Genomic DNA, 15,507 nt, shown 5'->3' with positions numbered 1-15,507 from the left:
TTGTGCCAGGACTAGACCCCCAAAATTCCCATCTCCCACCACTTAGCATCATGCTGTGTGCAGGGGCTCTTATGAAGCAGTTCAGTGCAACTGTGTACCAAGGGTTAACTTTTCCTTAGGTAGCTGCATGTCTTCAGCTGTGGGGAAGTTTGAGGTAATTGGATGATTAAATGCTAATTGGTAGAGGACTTGGAGGGAATTGGCAGGTGTATAAGCCTGGCAAACTAACAAGCCTCATCTAGACAGAGATGGGGGAGGATGTTGGTGTGAGCTACCTCTAAGAGAAAGCTAGAGCTAGCAGCAGGAGGTAAAAAGTTTACTGAGCCCCTTAGCATTGGGATTTGCTTTAAACACTCTTCTCTGGGGCAGAGGGTCTCTTGTTATGAAACCCAGCCCAGTGCCCTGAAGCTAAGGGTGAGCAAGCTTTATATCTGCCTTTCTAGCACTCTGTTAAAGGCATTGTGGAGCTGGGGTCTGTTGCCAGACTCTGCTTTTTGGGGGGGGGCTTGCCACTAGGAACCTGCCTTTTCTCATAACTAATTCCACTGGGGAAAGTTTTTTATTTTATTTTATTTTTATGGTTCACTTTCCTCCTAGAAAGGTTTATAGCACCCATCCCTGGAGAGTCTAATTTTCTGACCCTTGGAGAGAGAAGTCAGGAGTGAGCATTGCTGCATCAAGTCTCTGCTGTATCTCAGTGCTTCATGTTGGGGGCCTGTTGCCTGGAGGAACTGAAAGGCTTATGTTTGTTATCTGTGCGGTGTGTGGGGAGAGTCAAAATTGGAAAAAATGACAATAATTAAAACCAGGTTGGGGAGGGGAGGGGTTGTTTCCCAATAGCCAATGGGAGATGGAGAGAGGGGACCCTTGGGGTGGGGCTTTCTTAGTTCCTAGGGTTTATAGGGCAAGAAAGAGGAACAGCTTCCTTCTACAACTATCTTTAGCATGTGCTTGGATGGGCTCAGGGCCCATCTGTTAGATTAGACACCATGGGTAAGGCAGGTCTTAAACCCACCTGGTGAATCCCACTAGGGATTAAAACAAGGGTCCTGAGCAGCCTCAAGTAAGCTAAGCAGGGGCTTTAAGGATGCCAGTCTTGCCCAAAGAGGCCTTTAAGTGTCCCAAGTCTGTCTATATAGTTCTTGATCTGGATGGGGGGAAGGAGAGGGGTGTATGCAGGAGCTTGGGTGTAGTATTTTTCCTCTTGCTTTGAGACCATGAACATGTTTAATATTAAGGATAGCAGGTGAGATTTGCTGTCTTTAGTAGGAAGGAGACTCCTTCCTCTTGGAGTTGTAGGAACATTGCACTAGAAGGGCCCAAGCGAGGGCATCTCCTCCAGCCCCTGCTCAAGGTGGGTTCATCCTAGCTGAGCGCTCTTGGTCTCCGTCCCATGACTAAAGCAGTGAGCACAGATCCAGAGATGTGATCTCTTCTATTTATCTTCTCTTTTCTCTCCGATCCAACACTCCTGTTGTCATTTAAAAGGCACTTCCTCAAAGCAAAAAATATGGAGAGGAAGGGCCTGAAGAGACCCTCCTCTTTTTTTTCCCCTTGATCGGAGTAAACCCTTCTGGGCTTTCCTCCACTGCTTATACCCTAGACTCACTCATCCCCTTCCCTCTTTCCTGCCCACGTGTCTCTCTACTTGTGTTCCCGGCAGCTGCATTCACCCTGATCCCTGACCTGCCACTCCCTTCCCGTGGCAGCGAGACCTAATCACGCACGTTGCCCTGCGGCGCTATTTACTTTTCGTGGCAAAGTTACGGAGCTGTGGCGACCTGGCGGCCCCTGTCGCACGCTTCCCTGCAGAAGCTACTGAGCTAATTGAGAAGTGACAGCGGGTAACAGCAAACTCTCGCCTTTGGTTCCCGTCAAAGGAGGCAGAGCTGATTAACAGATGCAATAATCGCTGTCTCTGTGATGTTCCCTTGGAGAGCCTCGAAGCATGTGGAATAGCACTGGTCTACAGCCATGAACAGCTTGCTGAACCAAATGTAGCTTTTTCCCTTCCCTCTCCGTACTTCTGCTCTCTTGCTGGCGGGCAGTGGTTCCTGCTGCTGATTAACAGCCTGGTCTTATGCAAGTCCTGCAAAAGCATCTTCACTTGAGGTGCTTCAGGACCCAAAAAAGCAGGCTGCCTATGTCCACATTAACCAGAGGGGTTCCTACAGCAAGAGGTGGGGGCATCATCTGAAGCACAATCCAAATGTGGAGAAGTGAGTGGTCAGTGCAAGGAGCAGTCCTGGGTCCCAGAAGTACTAGTAGACTTGATCCCCAAGGTCAACTGAAGGTGAATGAGAGGGGAAAAGCTCAGCTGGTGTGGCCGATAAAGGGTCTCCCTGTCCAACTTGCTGCACATCCAGCGTTGCTTAGGCCTGCAAGCATGTGATGTCTCAGAAATGTTCTTCTCTGCTTAAAAATAAAATTGGGAGAGCAAGGAGCAGATAGCTGAAGAGAGCAGATCCACTCAGCCATGCTGGGCAAATCTGTAAAGCAGCTGCTGCAGCCCCATCCTCGTGCATTCGAGTACGAGCACCTGGGCACGGATTCCTCCCGCGCACATGCTTCTGCGCCATCGATGTTGTATCATGACGAAGTCCCTAAGACAAACGAGACCTGTTATTGCATTTCTTCTCAGTACAATCCCCCCAGGACCCTGCACCAGCTCCAGCATCTGCTGCAGTCCCCAGCACGCAGCGACCAAGGTGCATAGAGCCGTTCACAGCAGTCTTTTGCTTATTGTCTCTTTGGTGATGAATGCGAGAGAGATCTTGCTTTGATTTATTGGGGAGTGGGGGAATTGCCTACACCCCTGCTCTGCAAATGAGTCAGGTGTGTGCCTGGGAAATAAGTCAATCTTTTTTCTAATTTTATTTTTTGCGGAGACTTCTGGAGGTAGTTAGCCCTCACACCTTTTCTGTTAGCACAGCTCAGGCACCAGATGGGCTAACTGACCCAAATTTTAAATGTTTCTCTTCTGGACAGGGGAGAGTGGTGTTGGCTGAAGGGTGGTGATCCGGGAGGGTGTATCCCTCCAGCATTGAACAGAGAGCTGGAGAATATTAGAGGACAAACTGCTTCTCTCCCTCCCCAGCAACTTTATAGTAGTCACTTAATTTTGGATGTGCCTAAAGTTGCTAGACACCTTCCTGCTTGACCAGCAGGTTCCCTACGGTTGTGTTTTAGGTGTATGCTCAGTGCTTAGCTGCCACCTTAGTGGTGGGTTTGGAGGAGGATGGGACTGGACATGTCCGGACCACTGCTTCTCCAGAGTGGGAAGTTTCCTGGTGAGGCTGCTCCAAGGAACTGACCTGAGGGCTTGGGAGTGGGTGCTGCGGACAAGCTTCCCAAAACGTGTTGCTGTTGCAGCGTAGACAAGCCCAGAGGGGCCTGATGTGCTCAGCAAAGGCAAGAGTCATAAGGCAGAGAGACTGGTGGTTGACATGCTTGGCGAGGAGGGAGCATGGGGATCTGGCCCCTGATACCTGGGTAATCCTGGAAGATTTGTGCTTCTGTCCTTGGATGAACTCCTGCACATCACCTTTCTTGCTAGCTACTGCTAACCCGTTCCCTGTGTAGCAAGTGAGTTGCGTTGCCTGTCTTGGCACCCCACTCTCCACCTACACCGCATGGGGAGCCAATCCTCAGCATTGGATCACATGAGAAATGCCGTTGTCTATGTTGGCCCTGTGCTATGAAGGAACAGCGCTTCTGATCTGGAGGCGTCTTTCTCGGGCTGGCCAGCTTGGAATCAGCTTTGAGAGGGAGCCAGTTCTGATTTCACTCCCTCTGTTAGAGGCCAGCGGTCCTGTTCGGGAGTGTGGGATTCACAGCTGCGCTCCTGAAGCAGCAGCAGCCTCTCATTTATATTGTATGACAGCAGCTGCAGACATAGTTACTATATATTTCCCCACCCCACTATTTTTTTCCTCTCCTTCAAACAATTGCTCACTGCATGTGAGGAGCTGGTACACAACCTCCCTTTTGTCTGATACTCAAGTGACCACTAATATGTATGCCACGGGGCTAGACTTAAGGATTGTTATCTTCTCTGGAAATAACTGCTTTGAAGTGAAATTTTCCTTTTCACTGGTCAGCTGCCCTCTGCATATCATAATGCCTAGCGCCTGGACACTACTAGCTGCAGGCCTTCAGCATGCTAATCCTGGAGACAACGCTGTATGTTCAGCAAGTGTTATTTCTACATTACAGATAAGGGTAAAGAGACAAAAAGGAGGTGCAGAGTCTCAAAGGTGTTCAGGCACCTAACCTTTTGCTCAACCCAATCGAAGTCTGGTGTCTAAGGGCACAGACAGAAGTGACAATTTTTGCCTGATCTGGCCACAGAAAGCTGTCTATAGCCCCAACCAAACAAGTGCACAGCTGCAGACAGCTTCAAAATGGACAATTGGGTGAAAATCTGACCCCTCATTGCAACTTCTGTCTGCTTGCCTACTGGCCTGTTGCTCTCCAGAATGGGAGGGGGAAAGGGAGCCGAGGATCCTCCAGCCTGGGGTGTTTCAGCCTGTGCTGGAGGATGGGGTGGGTGTATTGGAGTCCCCTACAAGGTTGGGGGAGGCTTCAATTCATCCACTCAGCCCTGCAGCACCAGCTGGAGAACCCCTAAAGGAGCTCCCTTTCACCACTCCCACTTTGAAAACTTCATAGCCTCGGAGGAAGGAGGGGTCGCTGCTAGGGGACACTGGTTACAGCAGGGGCGGGCAATTATTTTGGGCAGAGGGCTGCTTACTGAGTTTTTGCAAGCCATTGAGGGCTGCATGACAGGCAGCCCAGGGTGGATTAATATTAATTTTCTAAATTTTTTAGGGGCCCCATGGGCTGGATAGACTGGCCTGGCAGGCTGTATCCGGCCCCTGGGCTGCATTTTGCCCACCTCAGCCTAGTAGTCAGCAGCTAGATTCCTCTTTTCCCTGGTGCCAACAGTGAACTTCTCTTTGTTCCAGGGGATTGTTTTAACTCTCAGCACTCCCTGCAAAGTGTTCTCAGTTACAATGGGGAAATGCACTTCTGTTTGCACTCAAGATGCTTTGGTGGATCAGCTTTTGATCTTCAAAACCCACAGATTATCTTGTGCTTATTTCACAAGACAGCAAGGCCTCCTGGTACCTGTGTTAGGCCCAGCCCCTCAGCCATGGGCCAGAAGCAGAGAACTCCAGTTTGAGAGGGACTGCCAAGGCAGCTTTGTGCCACGTGGTCTAGTTTCCACCTCGGTCCAGTTTCCCACTGTCACAGGGAGGCTGTAAAGCTACTTTCTGTTACTCCAGCTGGCACAGGAAGTCGCAGACTGTAACTCGCTCCCAGAAGTAGGGAGGGAAGAAATGGGATGGGAAGTGCAATGCTGCAGAAAGTCCTACAAATCAGATCTCTCTGTAGCAGTTGTGATCACCTGCTCCTGTTCCACTGAACCCGCACCTTGAGTTGCATGCTGAGAATGGACAAGTCCGACCCGATCTCATGAGGTCCCTTCCAGCCCTAATGTCTATGAAGTCCATTGGGCCAACAGAACTGCCTGCTTCTACTGCCCACTAATGAGGATCAGAATAGCTGGTCCAACACCCTACGTCTACAACCACCTTACAGGTCTGCACAAAGCAGCTAGTATTCACTTCGGATTCGGCTGATTCGGGGGACAGTGATTCGATTTGATGATTCGAATCACTGCCCCGAATCAATTCGGCCGAATCTGATTTGGAGATTTGGCTGCTGCTGCCAAATCTCTGAATCAGCTAGGCCCATCCCCCCAACCCAGCAATGCCTGCCCCAGCTCTTTGGCAGGGAAAAAAAGGCCCACTGTTCACCAGGTGCTGCTGGGCGGGGGGGGGGGGGCGATCCTCACTGCCCCACGCCACATGGGGGGCCTTTTCCAAAGATTTGGAGAGCTTTGAATTGATTCAGACCTTTAAATTGGTCCCCTGATTTGATTTTGGATTCGGAGAGTCGGCCAACGAATCTCCTCCGAATCGAATCGCCACCCGAAGCTTCGCACAACCCTACCACCTTAAACAAGAACACGCCAACACTGAAGTAAAGCACGCAACAAAATGTTTTGTTTTACTGTTGAGCCCTATTAGGGTGTTGGTCTCTGGTTAGTTGGTATTAGTGACGCTCATAAACTATCTAAATCATTGATCTAATCTAGCTTTCTCTCCTCTGCATTCACCAACCTTCATATTTTAGTGTCTTCAAAATGGTGTTCTGTTACCTGGCAATGAATGTTATGATGGAGACCACTGTCCAAGAGGAGGTAGATCAAAACTGCCAAGTCACCTGGTAAAAACTACAAAACAGTCACCAGAGAGCAACAAATGTTGACATCTACCAGTGGTCTAGACAAGAAGCTCCTTGTTACCAAGCCTCTGGGTTATCCCAGTGCTTAGAGGAATTTGTTCTGTATAATGCCATATATTTATTCTGCACAGTTTTGTAATGCAGACCTGCATGTGGAATTGGACCCACTGTCTTATTTCTTACTTGTGTTGCATCGGTGCCTGAACTGGAGCCAGGTAAAAATTATTTGCTGAAAAAGTTCCTATTGAAACTTTTTGTTTCCAAAAAACCCACTCTTTAAATGAGAAATGATTCATGTTGCTGAATTTTCTACCAATATCTTTTAATAACAAACCCAATTTTCTGCGTGTACTGAAAACCTGCCTTTTGCTAGGAAGATGTGGCTTTCAATAAGGTTATTGGGAAAACTTCAGCAAACATGGACCATGGGTTCTTTGAAAGACCTCCAAACCTGAAACGACAACTTTTTTTTCCATCATACAATAGATTTCCAATAGTCTAGTGTGACTACTCAGCTAGCATGGAGCTCCTTCAGACCTCTGCAAGCATGTGATAAATAACTTTTGGTGGCCAATGCCTTACAGTCAATACCACTGTCATGGTCATGCACCATCTCCTGACACTTTCAGTTTGTCAGGCGGGAATGTTTAGTAATTTATTTGTGTGGAATATCTATTTTCTAGGCAACAATCATATACATAATAATAAGCTGATCACATCAGGAAACTTTTTTTTCTAATCCTTGCATGACTTGAACAGCTGAAAGAAACTACTGCAAACTAGGCACGTTGAGCACCCTCTAGTCTCCTTCTGGCATGTAAGCAGCTGAATTGATAGATATGATTGAACGGATATGCAATGCCAGCCTTACTCTGCAGAGACTGTTTTACGTGACTTTTTATAATGAACTTTAGCTTTATGCTATTGTGTTAGGAATCTAAATATATGTGTCTGCTTTCTTTCTTTCCAATCTACATGAGCTTTACTTTAGCTAAACAGCTATTTATCAATGCAATGTTATTCATTAACAAAGAAGAAACAAACCATAAAATATACAGAGACATTGATGCTTTTTTTTTTTTTTATATATGCAGCTGGTACAACTACAGTTCATTATATTTCTGGTGCAGACTGAGAACCCCAGCTATGTTGCACTTAAAGTATTTTGCAGTTATCGGCCAGATTTATGAAGGTGTTTAGGTCACTGAAGATGCAGAGAGCAGATAAGTGTGCAGTTTGGCCGTGTATCCAAAGGTTGTGAGGCCTTCTCTTGGTATTTCTGGCACTATATGTCTGAAACTGGTGTTGGAAATGCATCCAGGTGTGATTTCTGAGGGGCTTGTATGGTCAGGAACAGTGTAGATGGGGTCTGAGGGGCAATACGACTGCACAATGTGCTGTATTTCTACCTGGTTCTCAGAACTCCCCTGTGTCTAGAAAACCAAATTCCCTATCCATTACGCTGGGAGTCTCAGCTCCCCTAGAGAGACAATTCAAGAAAAACCTAACAATTCCCACCTGAACTTGTCCAACAGGTGGTTTTCCCAATGGAAGGGTTGACAATGGGAAGAGTCACAGAAGTTTTGGGCTGGAAGGGACCTTGTGAGGTCATCGGACCCAGCCCCACACCCTGCTCCGGGCAGGAAAGACTGATAACTTATTTTGGTCGGTTTAGAGACAAACATGGTTTTCACAGCACAGCACATAAAGTAATATCTGCTAGGAAAGGTTATTCCATAAGTGTGTTTTTTGGGTGGGGGAAGAGGAGGGGACTTGCTTTTACTTCAGAAGAATTTGGTACTAGTCGTATTAGAAAAGAGGTCAAGCTCTCATTTGATTTGGGAGGGCAATTTCTGTCTGTCTTCAAATATGTAGGAAACTTCTCAGAAACTTCACTGGAGTATAGCTGGGTATTTGAGAAGAGGACTGCATTCAGGATCATGCATGGTTTGCATAGCAGACGAGCGCATGACTTTTTCAAAGGACAAAAGCGGGGTTGCAAATACAGTGGCTGGTTGAATGAAAGCTAAATCCTAGGCAGCCAACTCAGAGGTCAGCTCTTGGATCTAGATTTAATTGATCACTGTCCCCAGACGTGCACACCTGTCTCTATTTTGAGTTCATAAGGGACGCTTCCCTCAAAGTCGCTAGAGACCAATAAGCCTTCGGTAGTTACTGCTGACATGGAATTATATTTTCAGTCATTTTTCAGTTGTGTGCGTCTACATCCTGTCACATTAGTTTGCTAACACTTCCAATGTAACAATGAGACAAACGTAGCATTGTGCTGCTCCAAGCCAAACATTCATCTCTTCTTGGCACAGGTTCAACAGGCCTGTCAAAACTCCTTGCAAGCTGGCCAAAGCTCATTAACAGTGGTTGAATGCATATTTAGCATGGAAAAAAAAAACTTTACAAGTTTGGGGGGGTTTCTTGGTAGGAAAGGAGAAGGAAGAAATATCCATTGAGAATGTACTCTTAAAAACACGATCCAATGAAAAACAATCTACTAAATAGATTTACAGCCAGAGCCTTGTCCAGAATAGCTGAGGAAAAAATGGATTACCAAACACTCAAGTCAACCCAGCCTTGTAGCTCGCTCAGGAAAGGCTCTGATGTGTCTCTTTGAAGTGCGTAAAGCCATAATGTCGATCTCTCCGGGATGGTAGCAGTTACGCTGCCATGAATCTTTCCCTCCCGGTTGATATCTGTGGGTTTGTGGTTACCGATCCAGCTTCCTCCCTCATTCGCAACAGGGTAACTCTAGTAAAGTCGGTTGAGTGATCTGATATTTGAAGGATGTGGTTCACTTTCCTGAAAAGCATCGTGGTGTCTTGGCACAAAGGTAGCTCAGCCCTAGGCAGTTGAGCATACCTGCTACAGCTGGTAAACCATTTCATTAAGAGGAGGGGGAGTGACTTAATTACAGAGCCTGAATTCATTCTGCCCAGTGGGTTATAGTCAAGGAATGGGCGGGATACAAGACGAATGACAATCTACAACTCATTCAGGATATTTAAGATGCCCTTGTCTTATGGACGGTACAGTTTAGATTTGTCTTGGCAGAAACCTCCGCCTTGCATTAAGCAGAGTTGCAACAGATGGATAAGATTTTCAAGCAAACCATGGTCCAACCTCAGGAAGGGATCCTATTTCAAACCCTCCTTACAGAAAACAGAAGAGATTGCTTTTATTTTATGAACTCATGCTAATGTATCTGGGGTTCAAATAAGTCTGTAAAACGATTCTCACTCTTACATCTACATGTAAAGCTCTTGGCATGGTATCAAAAAGTACTTGCTGTTGGACAACAAGTAAAGAAAGACATAAAAGAGCATGTTGCAGGAGATGAGAAGGGAATGTGCTGCCACTTAAAAGTGCGAGCTGGCTTCTTCACACTCAACATGAAGAGGAATTTTAAGATGCTCGAGTTGCAAAGATCAGCATTTAAAAAAAAATTGAAAAAGCCTTCAGTGATGAGTGAATGGAGTCAAATACTTGACAATTTGTGGTAATAGTGTTTGAAGATGGTGGCACTGCAATTCCCTTGGCACTATAGTGATGCACATAATAAATGAATGGAAACGTGCATAGGAAGTCCAGACTGCTCAGCATCGTATTCTTTGTGCTACTCTTCTGCTCATCATGAACACCCAAAGTGGGAAAGAAGCAGCAACTTGAACTAGATGTCTTTAGCAACTGCTGAAGTGTTAGTACCACTGGGTTAATGAAACAGTGTCCATACTTTAAAACGAAAGTTGATGAACTGGAAAGGGTTCAGAAAAGAGCTACTAAATTGATTCGACGTCTAGGAAATCCACACTGCAGTGAGAGACTGAAACTCAATCTATTTCATTTTCCCAAGACAAGGTTGGGAGATGACTTTGGTGACATGCTATGTAAGAAGACCTTCATAAGGAGAAGAGTCCTGGCAGTAAAAAGGCCATTTACTATAGCAGATAAAGACATAAGGACTTGCCATTGCTGGAAGCTAGATATAAGGCATAACTATCTTAAAAGAGAGAGGAATTGCTCCATTGCTAATCCAGGTGAATTTTATATGAACGGTTTTCTGTCCCTTGCAGTCTTTAAATGCAGACTGGTTGTCTTATAAAAGATATGCTCTATCTTAATCCAAAGGCATGTGCTTTAGGCAGGAAGCATTTTTGGAATGCTACAGTCTGTGTTATGGAGGGCAGGCTAGGTGATCGTATAATGATCCCTTTGGTCCTTCAAATTTGACTCCATCGTGAAGTAAGACAGATGGAATATCAAGTGGAAAGAGGTATCTTGTGGTTACGGCACTGAACTGCTGTTTTAGAAAATCAGGATTTCTATTTCTGACTCTCCCATTGCCACCTTGCACTAGTGTCTGGGCAGAGTGGGCAGCTGGAGCTCAGGGAGGCCCAGTCCGTGCGTGACCAGGGCATGAAAGGGTCATCAGGAGGCAGGATGTCTGACTTGCGGAGAGAGACTGGGCGTTGCAATAAGCAATTTAGGGCTTGAATCTGGTCCCATGTTTGAAAATACTTGATAGTGAAAACATGGTTTCTCTTTCCTGCCATAGGGTATGTGTAGATAAAATGGGGGCCCTAAATTGAAGTGGTGGGTTTTTAAAAACACCACTTCAATTTAGGGCCCTTTAAACCCCTGTGTTGTGCACGCACCTGAACTGCCTCTCCAGTAGCGGGGAGCTGCCGGCGGGTGGAGCAGCCCCTGGACAGCTGGTGCTTCCCTCTATGGCAGTGGTGACCTCCCCTCCAGGCAGCACCTGGCTTGCGTGGTCCTGGGGGGCTCCGCAGCCGTGGGGGGAAGCGCTGGGCCCCTGCACAACTCAGGCAGGCAGGCTCCAGGGGGGGGAAAAAAAAGATTTTAGGTAGAGCCTGCCTTCCCGGGCAGCTTCCAGGCTGCCTGCACGGGCTTCCTGCAGAGCCCCTGAGCTGCACGGAGCCTGATGCTTCGCTCCCCGGCTGTAGGGCAGCAAACTGAAACTCCTCAGAGGAGCTTTAGTTTGCTGCACCCCAAGTCATTTAAGGTGTATTACACCACCGAATTTGCTACAGCAGCTGGAATTACTGTGCAATACGTCGCCGATACATGCAAACACTGACTCCATTAAAACAGTTCAAAAACTTTTAACCCGCTTTAAAGTGTCACGCACGCGTGCCCCTCGTTTCGTCTACCCCTGGCCATAGTTTCTGTTCTGCTGTGGATTGGGAGCTCATCTTGTCCTGATTCTTTCTGTTTGTTATCAGGCTTGCATTTTTCATTGTCATGGATCAAAGGCATTGCAGCTGGGAAGAGGTACAGCGCCGGAGATCTTCTGTCATCTTTCTGTAGGCCTCTGGGTGACACTTTCATGGCACGTGATCCTGTTTTCACTACTCTGATTCTTGCTCTTAACCACTATCTCCATTTTGCTGGGCCCTGCCAAGAAGCACTCTAACTTGACCTTTGTGAGGCTGTGCAACCTTTGGCAAGGCTAAAACCTCCACTGAGGTTAGCTTTATGAAGTGCCTTCTCCCCCCTTACATCTCACTGGCTTAATATAGAAGGACTTTGTGCTCAATTAAACTGTAAAAGTCACCTGACACCAGGATTTATGAGACTACCAAAGTGAACACAGCTTATTGGCAAACGGTCAAGAAACAAAACCAATCGGAAACAAACCCAAAAAGGGGCCTGGGCCTACAGCACCAGAGTTCAAGCTGTATTCAATGTGGCTGTCTGCCAAACCTCACTTTGTAGTGGAAACTACTGAGAAAGATGAACAGTTGTATATACATTTAGGTATCCAAGTGTACCCTTAGCTTTAAACTGAAATCATCTTGCCATTAATAGAGAAGGTTTGTAATTTGTAATAATTTGGGTAATAAGCCACAAGTGCATGGAGTCATTTGACCTCCGATTGGTCTAGAGTGGGCCAGAGAGCCACTCGACGTGAACCGTTTCTTCCCATGTCACCGGGATCTGTGTGCGCTCATCGTTTTAAGAGCCAGGCCTGCAGACTGCTGAAACCTGCCACAAAACACTTTGAGGCAGCAACTAGATTGATTTACCTAGTTAAACAAAGGAAGGGACTCTATACATGGATGTGAAACTCAGGTTTTCTTTTCTTTTTTTTCTTGGTTGCTTGAACCACAGTTGCCTGTGAGTTAGAAAAGAGCAGCCTCAGTTGCTGCCCTTGTTTAAGGCTCTTTGTCACTGCAACAAGGCAGGGCCCCGCTACTAGCACCCCCAAATTTTCAGAGCTGTTACCTTACATACACCTGGAGCTTGACAAATGGTCGCTGCAGCCCAGCTCTTCCAAATGAAGGCCTCTGAACTGTGCAAGAACGATCTGGTTAGCTTTGTGTGTCTGCTCCTTGTACTCTGACGCTATCTGTTGAGCTGCTTTGCCAGAGGGCGGCAGCAGCAGCAGGACGTTGGCCCCTGCGGTCTCCCTTCGTTACCTGGGGCAGGTTCAAGTGTGACGTCTTGTGTTGTGTCAGGGTTGACGATGTAGCTTTGCTAAGAGCTTAGACGATGGATTTGTAGAGGGTGGTTTGAATAGGGATGACCCTGCCTTAGGCAGGGGGTTGAACTAGATGGCTTCTTCAGGGCCCTACCAGCCCTACTTCTCTGTGTGCAATATGGTGAAATTTCACCTTTTTTTTTGCAGTGAATGAACCTAAAAGCAGTGTCAGCCCAGAGAAGCCGAATTCTGATATATTTGATTTTTCAGAATTTGACAAAATGATTGGGAACACATCATTTATAGTCCTTGACTGCTGAGATTATCTGGTATAGGAGATTGGTTAGTTAATCAACACTGATTCTTGAGACCAGGGAACTAATCTGAAGACTCGGTCTGTAATTGTTTGCAACTAGAGACAAGAAAACATTGTTACCTCCCCCTTTCTATTCCTTCACATGCCAGGTTTTGGGGTGTTTGGTTTGTTTTTTTTTCATACTTTTAAGTCTAAACACTTGTGCTTATTCTCAGGAGGCATATTGGAGCAACCAAGTCAATTAATGCAGAAACTTGTCCTCGTGATAGCTTGCCTCCTTTCTCTATGGGCAGCTCCTCCAGTCAGCCCTCTGGCTATATATTCCAGAGAGTCAGTGCACTTTGACTCCGTCTGCCTGAGCTGGGATTTGGTGTCACCAGCCCATGGAAAAGGAGAAAAGTGTTTGAAAGTGAAGAGCTTTGTGAAAAACCTGCTTATAGTGGCTTCTGGTTCAAAGATGCTTTCAAATGCATTATAAATGAAGTCATTTCTATGTTTTTTTCCATGGATCTCAAACATTTTTGAAGGCTCTGGTAAGGGAGAAATGTCTGGTGACTAAACAGAGTTGCTCGGTTGGAGCGATCTTCCTCGACTGTGGGGGATCGTCGCTTCCAACGGCAGGTTTTGCCGCTCAAGGCTGTGAGCTGGGAAAGGGTGCACCACCACGTGACTGCAACATCTGTTAAGAATCTTGTTATTGAAGCTAACAGGATTTTTCACCTTAAATAAGGTTTGTGTAAAAGAAAGCTGTGCAGATGCAGATTCAGGTTGTGCTCCTCCAGGTGTCAAAGGAAAACGTAGCTGCCAGGCTTTGATCTCTAATGCACATTTATCTGGAACAACTGTTGGGGAGCTTAATTGTATCAAATGCAAAAAGCTCTCTGCTAATGGAGCTGTAAGGTTTGGGAGTTAAAATAACGTGCAGGGCAGGCCAAGAGTTAAGGTGCCAACAACATGAGCTCTGCAGTGTTGCATATCCTGTGTATTTTTATGACACGGACCGTAATACGAGTGGTTTGAGAAAAAAGCTGTGGTTTAATATAATTTTGCTTGAAAAACACGTTGCCTAAAACGTGAGTGAAGAGTGACTTGGTGAAGAGAGAAGTCTAGGCCTGTGGTCGGCATTCAGGGGTTTGGAGGAGCTGGCTCAATCCCAGACTTCATAGTTGACCCTGGGCCACTGGTCCCACAGAGTCTGGATTAACTCTGCAGTGTGCGAGGGACACGTAACATGGTGTAGGGAGTGTGAAGCCCCTTGCTGCCCTCCTCTTTGCAGCACATGTTTTGCAGGGACGCTCTGGAGAGAGAGAAATTGGGGTTCAGCTGGGTCTCCCCACTCGGGGGAAACGTCACCTCTGCAGATCTGCGTTCAGACGTGGTATTGTTTAGATATTTGCTTTCCACCTCTCCTGTGCCTTATCCAATGCAGCGGGATTGGCTTGATCTACCATTGAATCTGAAGTATCCCGTGTGCTCTTGTTGCCTTCTCGCTTGGTAGCTGCGATTTGGATTGGTGCTTCTCGGCCTCTGAGCATGTAGGTGGCATCTGTCCTGTGCCCTTTACAGCGTTCCTGCATCGGAGACCTCACAGCCCCTTTCATACAATTGCATTTGATAGAAGAGTTCATGGATAAAAAGCTCTGGACACACATCTGGTGAGAAGGCAACTGCCTCTAGTAAAAGGGTTTTGAGGTGACCTTGAAGATTTTATGTGGAGAATGAGACAAGCAACCACCAAAGGAGGTTTGGAAGGGGTCGGGCAGTCGGTGGAGGGAGTGTTTTGGTGGAGTTGTGTCAAACGGAGCGGGATGAAGCGTGCAAAAATGAAAGGAACCCAGGATACCGGAGGAGATGAGTCGTCCAGATGAAATAATGTGGAACAGGAAGGAGTGAGAAGAAAGGAAACGTTTTAGAGAAACTCTAGATGAAGAAGCACCAGGGGAGAGACACTTGGCCTGAGAGACAAAAAGGATGATACATATTAAAGATGATACAATTAAAGCGGCTGTAGTGAACGTTTGGCATAAGACCTAAAATGTACTGGAGTAAAATACTGTTTCTGGCACTGACAGGTGTATGGTGTAATGGAAAAGTAATCAGGAGAGGGGTTTTGCTTTTTTTTTTTTTTTTTTTTTTTACAGAATTAGTGAACTATATATATATATATATATATATATATATATTTTTTTTTTTTAGATGACAAACCTTGCAGTACTTTCCAGAAGGATTTATCCAGCCCTAGAAAGACACTAAGTTAATTCTTTTTTTTTAAGTACTAAAACTCCAAAATCATTAAATAAGTCATCATTAAATAGGCTCTTGCTTGCATCAGAAATCCCTCAGCATAGCCATTGTGGGATGTCTGAGCAGACTGCTTTGAATGCAAACTCAATGGGGTGTTCATGATTTTCAACGTGCACAGCTA

At 46.3% G+C, this 15,507-nt stretch overlaps 1 long non-coding RNA gene across 2 annotated transcripts in view; it reads left to right on the top strand.

The window, feature by feature from the left end:
- Positions 1 to 234: 234 nt before the first annotated feature.
- Positions 235 to 15,507, top strand: part of LOC132244510 (uncharacterized) — a 166,580-nt gene continuing 151,307 nt past the window's right edge. For both annotated transcript variants that reach the window (XR_009456031.1, XR_009456030.1), the window contains exon 1: positions 235 to 307. This is a non-coding gene — a long non-coding RNA (uncharacterized LOC132244510). The remainder of the gene's footprint in view (positions 308 to 15,507) is intronic.

This window comes from Alligator mississippiensis, chromosome 12 (assembly GCF_030867095.1).
Source record: "Alligator mississippiensis isolate rAllMis1 chromosome 12, rAllMis1, whole genome shotgun sequence".
Lineage (NCBI taxonomy): Eukaryota > Metazoa > Chordata > Crocodylia > Alligatoridae > Alligator > Alligator mississippiensis.
Note: the sequence above shows the minus strand (reverse complement) of the source record. Positions and strands in the feature narration are given on the sequence as shown.